Here is a 9,430-nt window from a genome sequence, read left to right as displayed (position 1 = left end):
CTTTTAGGATTTTCGCTTTATTACTGATCAATCCAATTTGATTGTAATATGTCTTTTTATTTTTATTTTTTTAATGTTTATTTATTTTTGAGACAGAGAGGATAGAACCTGAGTGGGGAGGGACAGAGAGAGAGGGAGCCACAGAATCAGAAGCAGGCTCCAGGCTCTGAGCTGTCAGCCCAGAGCCCGATGCGGGGCTCGAACACACGGACCGCGAGATCATGACCTGAGCCGAAGTCAGACGCTTAATGGACTGAGGCAGCCAGGCACCCCTGACTGTGATATATCTTGATAGAATTTTCTTCATGTTTCTTGCACTTAGGATTTACGGAGTTTCTTGAATGTGTAGGTTTAGTGTGTTATGAATTTGGAAAAAATTTCAGCCATTATTTCTTCAATATTTTGGTCCCCTTCTCTCTCTCCTCTCCCCTTCTTTGGGGACTCCAAATTCATGGATGTTTAGCAGCCTGAAGTTTTTCTACAGTTTGCTGATGCTCTGTTCATTTTTAAAACAGCTTATCTTGTTTAATTTTATTTATTAGCTATTCTTAATTTTTAGTTTTTAAGTAGGCTTCATGTCCACTGTAAGGCTTGAACCCATGACCCTGATAACAAGAGTCACATGCTTTACCAACTGAGCCAGCCAGGCATCCCATTTTATTAATTCTTTTATTGTGGATAAATATATATTACTTATATATATATATCAAAACACATAGGTATACATTTATATATAAATAATATCTGTTGTATATATAAATAATACCTATCATATATAAAATATATAATTTATATAAATATATATATAGTTTGCCACTTTAACCTTTTTGACTGTAATTCAATGGCATGAATTACGTTCGTGGTGTTGCACAACTGTCACCACACTGTTCCCAGATTTTTTTGTCAGCCCCAACAGAAACTCTGCAGCCTTAAGCAATAATCCCATGCCCTCCTCCACTCAGCTTCTGGTAAACTCTGATCTACTTCCTGTCTCTGTGTAACCTGCAGATTCTTGATATTTCAAAGGAGTGCGATCATACAATATTTGTCTTCTCGCGCCTGGGCCGTTAATTTTTATTCAGTTTCCCTCTGGTTAGTTTCTGTTACTCCCCCTCCAAGCTCGCTAACCTGTTCTTTTGCAAGGCCCAGTCTGCTGTTAATCAGGTCTTGGGTATTTTTCTTCTTAGTCCTTGTAATTTTCATCTCTAGAAGCTTGATTTGGGCACTCTGCTTGCTGTATGTTTCACGTTTCTACTTATCGAGTTCACTACTTTGTATAGCTTCTAGACCATGTGGAATCTCATTATAAGAACCATTCCGGATCTCCTTGTCTCCTAATCTACCATCGGTGTCATTTCTGGGTCACTTTTGGTTGACTGTCTTCCTCGTTATGGGTTAAACTTTCTTTTCTCTTCACACGCCTGCTAAGTTTTAACTGGATGTCAGACCTTGAGAGCTGTACCTTGTTGGATGCTGGGTAATTTTTTTTTTTTAAGTTTTTCTTTTTTTTTTAAGTTTATTTATTTTTAGAGAGAGACAGCATGAGCAGGGGAGGGACAGAGAGAGAGAGGGAGACACAGAATCTTAAGCAGGCTCCAGGCTCTGAGCTGTCAGCACAGAGCCCGATGCGGGGCTTGAACCCACAAACCGCGAGATCATGACCTGAGCTGAAGTCGGACCCTTAACCGGCTGATCCACCCAGGCACCCCATGGGTATTTTTATATTCTTCTAAATATCCTTGAGTTTTGTTCTGGGACACTGTTCTGTTACTTGGAGACAATTTGTTCTTTTTTCTTTTTTAATGTTTATTTATTTTTGAGAGAGACACAGAGCGTGAGCGGAGGAGGGGCAGAGAGAGGGAGAGAGAGAGAGAGAGAGAGAGAGAGAGAGAGACAGAACCCTAAGTAGGCTCCAGGCTCTGAGCTGTCAGCACAGAGCCCAACATGAGGCTGAAACCCACGAACTGCGAGATCATGACCTGAGCCAAAGTTGGACACTTAACTGACTGAGCCACCCAGGCGCCCCCAGTTTGTTCCTTTATTTTATTTTATTTTATTTTTTTTACACTTATTTATTTTTGAGAGACAGAGAGAGAGACAGAGTGTGAGCAGGGGAGGGGCACAGAGAGAGCGAGACACAGAATCCGAAGCAGGATCCAGGCTCCGAGCTGTCAGCACAGAGCCCGACGCAGGGCTCGAACCAACGAACCACGAGATCGTGACCCGAGCCGGAGTCGGAGTCTTAACCGACTGAGCCACCCAGGCCCCCACCCCCTCCCAGTTTATTCCTTTCAAACTTGAAGTGCTGTTTGGTCCGGGGTTGATTCTCTCCACTGCTGAGGCCACACCCTGCCTTGCACTCTGATGTTCTCTGGACTTGGAGGTTTCCCACTCTGGCCGTTGGACGCTTACACTATTGTTGGCCCCGCTGTGGGTACGGCGCCCTGTTCCCACTGATCCTTCCAGGTGACTCTCTTCCTGGCCTCTGGTAGCTTCTTCACATCACATACTGCAGGTGCATTCAGTATTCTCAACTGAGCGCTCAGGGAGGGCCCTCGGCCGGTCTCCATAATTCTGTCACCACGCAGCTTGCTCTTCCCGCTACTTGCCCTGCGGACTGTAGCCATTTTACTTTCTAGATTTCTGCCTCTGCGTCCTCAGCTTTCAGAGGCTGCTGGGCTCTTCCTGGCTCCCCCGTCCCTGCACCGCAGCCTGGAAACCTTTTCCAGGCGGTAATCTGGGACCCTCGCGGGGCTCAGCTCATTTGCTTCCTGTCTGCCAGACATCGCTGTTCCCTCCCGCTGTCCAATGTTCTGCGTGGCACTGAGGATGGAGAGTGAATTTGGTCCATGCTACCCCGTGTTGACTGAGGCAGATGTCTAGAACCTTAGCTTTGTCCTTTCATTAATTACCATTCATCTTATTTTAATGTTTATTTATTTATTTTTCATGTTTATTTATTTGAGAGACGGAGCTCGAGCCGGGGAGGGGCAGAGAGAGAGGCAGACAGAGAATCCCAAGCAGGCTCTGTGTTGTCAGTATGGAGCCTGATGTGGGGTTCGGACCCACGAACTGAGAGATCATGACCTGGACTGAAACCAAGAGTCAGTCACTTAACCAACCGAGCCACCTGAGCACCCCCTGTGTTTATTTATTTTTGAGAGAGAGAGAGAGAGAGAGAGAGAGAGAGAGAGAGAGCACAAGCTGGGAAGGGGCAGAGAGAGAGGGAGAGAGAGGGTCTGAAGCAGGCTCCAGGCTCTGAGCTGTGAGCTCTGAGCTGTTGGGCCTCACAGAGCCCGACATGGGGCCCGAACCCACGAACCCCATGAGATCATGGCTGAGCTGAAGTTGGATGCTCAACTGACTGAGCCACCCAGGAGCCCCTTGTTTATTTATTTCTTTATCATAGGCACTTTTAGTGTTTATATGCAGATAAATGCAGATACAAATTTATAAAAGCTAAAGTCAGAAAATTCAATTGCACTAATGTTAAGTAAAATTAATAAGAAGTACCAGAGAAGTATGTCAAATACTACATTTAAAAAAGTATCTTGGGGTGCCTGGGTGGCTCATTCATTCGGTTAAGCGTCCGACTTCGGCTCAGGTCATGATCTCGGGGTCCGTGAGTTCGAGCCCCGCGTCGGGCTCTGTGCTGACAGCTCGGAGCCTGGAGCCTGCTTCGGATTCTGTGTCTCCCTCTCTCTCTCTGACCCTCCCCCGTTCATGCTCTGTCTCTCTCTGTCTCAAAAACAAATAAACGTTAAAAAAAAATTAAAACAAAAAAACCCAAAAAACTATCTCAAGGGGCACCTGGGTGGCTCAGTTGGTTAACTGTCTGAGTTTTGATCTCAGCTCAGGTCTTGATCTTGGGATGGTGAGTTCAAACCCCATGCTGGGCTCCGTACTGGGTGTGGAGCCTACTGACAACAAAAGAAAACAAAACAAACCATCCCGAGACTGGGGAGACTGGGGTCGAGGGGGAAAATGGGGAGCTGCTGTTTACTAGGCGTAGAGTTTGAGTCTGGGGTGATGGAACTGTTCTGCAAGGGGTGGTGACAGCAGCTACACAACATGAATATGCTTAATGCCACTGAATTATATCCTTAAAGCGGTTAAAGTGGTACGTTGTGAGGCATACACATCTTACCAAAATAAAAAACCGTGCCAAGAAAACTTACATGAAACACCTTCCGTAAGTCCACGGAATGTTTATACTGTTATCCGAGTTCCTCAAGAGCCAGTGTATAAACAGATTCTACCAGCACCCTTGATTATTACACATCTGAGCTGCCCATCCACCCTTATATTTTATTTATAAACTCCATAGTGTCATTTTGGTTGGTGGTATACTTCAGAGTTTCATGAGACACAGCAGAGAAAAATGAGAGCTACAGCCATGGGCACTGAACACATTCTATCTTCCAATGATGGCTACGACAATATCTTTCATCTTGGGGCACCTGGTTGGCTCAGGAGGTGGAGCGTGCAACTCTTGATCCCAGGGTTGTGGGTTCGAGCCCCACGTTGGGTGTAGAGATTACTTAAAAATAAAATCTTAAAAAAAAAAATCTTCTATCTCATATGCTCTTTGAGGACCTTACTACTTTGACTACTAAGAGATGCTGAGTCCCCCTTGAATTCTGGGTAGGCTTGTAACCAACCTTGCAGTAGCCATACCAGATGTTTTTCAAACTTAGGTCATAAAAATGCAGTTCAGTTCCTTTCTTTTCTAGATTACTCCCCCTGGAGCGACCTTCTGCCACCTCATAAGCAATGCAACCGCCCTGAGGCCGCCATGTTGTAAGGGAGCCCCAACTAGCCCAAATGGAGAGGTCCCAAGGCTACTGGAAGAGTATGAGAAGGCTGGCCAGCCCTCGCTGCTAGGCTCCCACCACCATTTATTTGCAACTGCATAAGATACCTGCGCCAGAACCACCCAGCCAAGCCCTTCGAGAATTTCTGATGCGCAGCCACCGTGAGAGATAATAAAATGATTGTTGTTGTTTTATGCCATGAAGCTTTGAGGTGAGTCATTATGCAGCCACAGTCACTAGAACAGACATCGTAAGCTACCTTGAATCCGGTGCAAAAATCTAAATCCATGCACGACCTCCGGGCAGGATTTTAAAGTAACTTAAAAAGAAACTTCCCATTTCCCATTTGACCTCAGCCTTGGTGGTGAACGTGCTGCTGATCATTGTTTTGGGGATCTTGTTCTCTTGTATTTCAGTTTAACCTCAGTGAGGCTGTCTTTTTCCATAAATAAGTCATTTCAGAAACACGAAGATTAGCAACTGACAAACCAACCCAAGGTACGGTTATACTGTATTGGGACCTTACAAAGCCTTATTAATTTTGAATATTGGGATCCATGGATTTTCCTAGAAATGGTAAAAGTTAAAGCATTTTATGTGTTTACTCCAGATATTTAAATATTTTGCCTTGGGGCGCCTGGGTGGCTCAGTCAGTTGAATATCTGACTCTTGATTTCGGCTCAGGTCCTGATCTTGTGGTTCGTGGATTCGAGCCCCACGTTGGAGTTTGTGCTGACAGTGAAACATTAAAAAAAAAAAAAAAAAAAAAAAAGAATTTTGACTTAGTGGGGCACCATCATACATTTATTTTTTAAAACACAAAAATGAAAATCAGAAGTTTAAGTATAATATGTATATATGGAGGTTTAAAAAAATTATCTTGAAATTTTACACAAAGAATTTTGTGTAAATTTTTCCTTTTTCAAGTGTAGAATTATTTTTGAGATTTGTATGAAGTCTTCTTTAATAACTTCATTTGTAAACTATTTATCTCAGTAGCTTTATTGACATGTAATTCACGTATTTACATCTACATTAAAATTCACCTTGAAAATTGTTTTTAATGTTTATCTATTTAAAAAACTTTTAATATTTATTTAGTTTTGAAAGAGAGATAGAGTCAGGTGGGGACTCCGGGGGGGAAGAGAGAGAGAGAGAGAGAGAGAGAGACAGACACAGAATCCAAAGCAGGATCCAGGCTCTGAGCTGTCAGCACAGAGACAGATGTGGTGGGGCTTGAACCCACGAACTGTGAGATCATGACCTGAGCCAAAGTCAGACACTCAACCTATTGAGCCACCCAGGTGCCTCTAAAATTCACCCTTTTGAACTGGAACCAGTTCAGTGGTTATCAGTATATTCTCTGAGCTGTGCAGCCATCACCATTATCTGACTCCAGAACATTTTCATGGCCCCACAGAAGAAATCCTGTACTCAGAGCGATCACTTCCTATTGCCCTCTTCCCCCTGCCAGCCCCTGGCGGCCACTAATCTACTTTCTGTCTCTGTGGATTTGCTTATTCTGGACATTTCAGACTACATGGAATAATTATAATGTGCAGCATTTTGCGTCTGACTTCTTTTCAGCTAGCATAATGTTTCAGGGTTCAGCTATGTTGCAGCATGTATCAATACTTCTTCCTTTTTATGGCTGAAGAGTATTCCATCGCATGGTTATAATGTATTTTATTTATCCATTCATCCACTGATGGATATTTTGGTTGTCATCGCTTTTTGGTTAGTATGAATAATGCTGCTTTGAACATTCATGTTTGCATTTTTGTGTGAACGTATGCTTTGAATTCTCTTGGGTATATACCTAGGAGCAGAACTGCTGTGTTATTGGGTAACTCTGAATTACTAAGCTGTTTCCCAAAGTGGCTCTACCATTTTGCATTCCCACAAGCAACATAAAAAAGTTCCCATTTTTCTACACATTCTTGCCAACACATGGTGTTTTCCAATTTTTTGATTACTGCCATCCTGGTGGGTGTAAAATGGTATCTCATTGTGGTTTTGATTTGCATTTCCCTAACGACTAATGATGTTGAGCATTTTTTCATGAGCTTATTTGCCACTTGTATATGTTCTTGGGAGAAATGTCTTTTTTTTTTTTTTTTTTTTGAGAGAGAGAGAGAAAGAGTCTGTGTGTGAATGCATGTGCGCCTGCACAAGTGGGGGAGGGGCAGAGGGAGAGGGAGAGAGAGAATCTTAAGCAGGATCCTTGCCCAGTGTTGAGCCCAATGCGGGGCTCGATCTCAAGACAGTGAGATCATGACCTGAGCTGAAATCAAGAGTTGCATACTTAACCGGCTGAACCACCTAGGCATCCCAGAAATGTCTATTTATTCTTTTAAAATTAATGTTTACTTATTTTTGAGGAGGGGGAGGCTCAGAGAGAGAGAGAGAGAGAGAGAGAGAGAATCCCAAGCTGGCTCCATACTGCCAGTGCAGAGCCGGACACAGGGCTCAAACTCACAAACTGTGAGATCATGACCTGAGCTGGAATCAAGTGTCGGATGCTTAACTGACTGAGCCACCCAGGAGCCCCAGAAATGTCTATTTCGGTACCCATTTTTTCATTTGAGTTATTTATCTTTTTGTTGTTGAGTTGTAAGAGTTCTTTATATATCTTGGATGCTAGACTATTATCAGATAGACTATTTGGAAATAATTTCTCCCATTCTATGCGTTGTGTTTCACTTTCTTTTTCTTAAAACAACCAGTTAATGGGGTGCCTGGGTGACTTGGTTGAGCATCCAACTTCGGCTCAGGTTTGTGGGTTTCAGCCTCACGTTGGGCTTTGTGCTGACAGCATGGAGCCTGCTTTGGATTCTCTGTCTCCCTCTCTCTCTGCCCCTCCCCTGCTCACACTCTGTGAGCTTTTCGAAGTGGCTCTACCAATTTATAACTCTCCTACTCAACTAAAAATTCTCACTGATCAATTTTGGTCATGGAGGGTACTGAATGTAGTTTTTGCCAATCTGTTGTGCATAAATGGTAATTTATTTGGTGTGTGTGTGTGTGTGTGTGTGTGTGTGTGTGTTTTATAAATTGCACCAAATTTACCATTTCAGCCAATTTTTTTTTCATTTTAGCCATTTTTAAGTGTACAATTCAGTGGCATTAATGATATTCACAATGTTGTGCAACTATTACCATATCTAAGTCCAAAACTTTTCTGTCACCCCACATGGAAATTTTATACACATTAAGCAATAACTTCTCTTCTCCCCCAAGTCCTTGGTAACCCTTCCTCTACTTTCTGTCTCTATGAGTTTGCTGGTATCTTTTAAAGCTCCTGGGCACCAAATTTTAATATCAGTGAAGTTACAAAATAATCTTCCAATTTACAAAGCTTCAAGTTGAAAGTTAGGACGCAGAAATATACATGGGCATAAAATCCTTTAACTGCTTTCTTTTAATTAGCCCTCTCCAGCCAGTCTGAAACCAGGAGAATAAGGTCAGTGAGAGAACATGCTGAGGGCTTTTCAGACAGTGTGCATCTGATTTCTTATCACGATGCCATCGTTTCTCTGCCACCTCTGAACATTCTATTTCAAATACATGTAAATTGCCTTAACTCTTTTTTTTTTTTTTTTTTTTTTAAAGTAAGCTCTACACTCAACGTGGGGCTTGAACTCATGACCTTGAGATCAGGAGCCACATGCTCTACCAACTGAGCCAGCCAGGCACCCCTGTTTTTACTCTTTAGAGCAGGGTTGTTAACCTGAGGTTCTGAGATGGTTCATGCATAAATCATTCAGTAAGTCCATGAACTTGAATGGGTATAAAATTACATCTTTAACTAACAGCTAGCTAAGAGTTACAATGCTTTAATTGAAGGAGAAACCACAGCAGTGTTAGTGGCACCTGTCGCTTTGCCACGGCTAGAAATCAGGGATATTTTCATATCAGATCTCGGTCGTTGCAGAAACTTCGAAGCATCAATTACACTAGTCATTCTTTGAAAATTATGGTACTTATTAGAGCCCCTGCTAGAGCTTGCTATTTAAAGCGTTAATAGGGGCACCTGGGTGGCTCAGTCAGTTAAGTGATGCTTGATCTCAGTTCAGGTCCTGATCTCAGGTTCATGAGTTCAAGCCCCTCATTGGCCTCCGTGCTGTGCGTGGAGCCTACTTAAAAAAAAAGAAAGAAAGAAAGAAAGAAAGAAAGAAAAGTGTTAACAAAGAAGCGTGTAGCTTGCCGTATCACAAGTTAAAATTCTTATTTGAATTATTTTTTATCTTTTTTAATGTTTATTTATTTATTTTGAGAGAGAGTGTGTGTGAGCACGGGAGAGGCAGAGAGAGAGAGGGAGAGAGAATACCAAGGAGGCTCCGCACTGCCAGTGCACAGCCCAATGAGGGGCTCAAACTCATGAGCCGTGAGCTCCTGACTTGAGCCGAAATCAAGAGTCAGATTCTTAACCAACGGAGCCACCCAGGTGCCCCAAATTAGTTTTTAATTGTAGTTAATATTTTGGCTGAATTCCAGTAAAATTTGTTTCCTTTGCAAGTCTATGCATTTTACTTCATGAGGTGTTTTGGTTTTTTTTTCCCCCAGATTTTATTTTTAAGTAATCTCTACACCCAACGCGGGGCTCAAACTCACAA

Source organism: Panthera tigris, chromosome E3 (assembly GCF_018350195.1).
Source record: "Panthera tigris isolate Pti1 chromosome E3, P.tigris_Pti1_mat1.1, whole genome shotgun sequence".
Classification (NCBI taxonomy): Eukaryota; Metazoa; Chordata; class Mammalia; order Carnivora; family Felidae; genus Panthera; species Panthera tigris.
Note: the sequence above shows the minus strand (reverse complement) of the source record.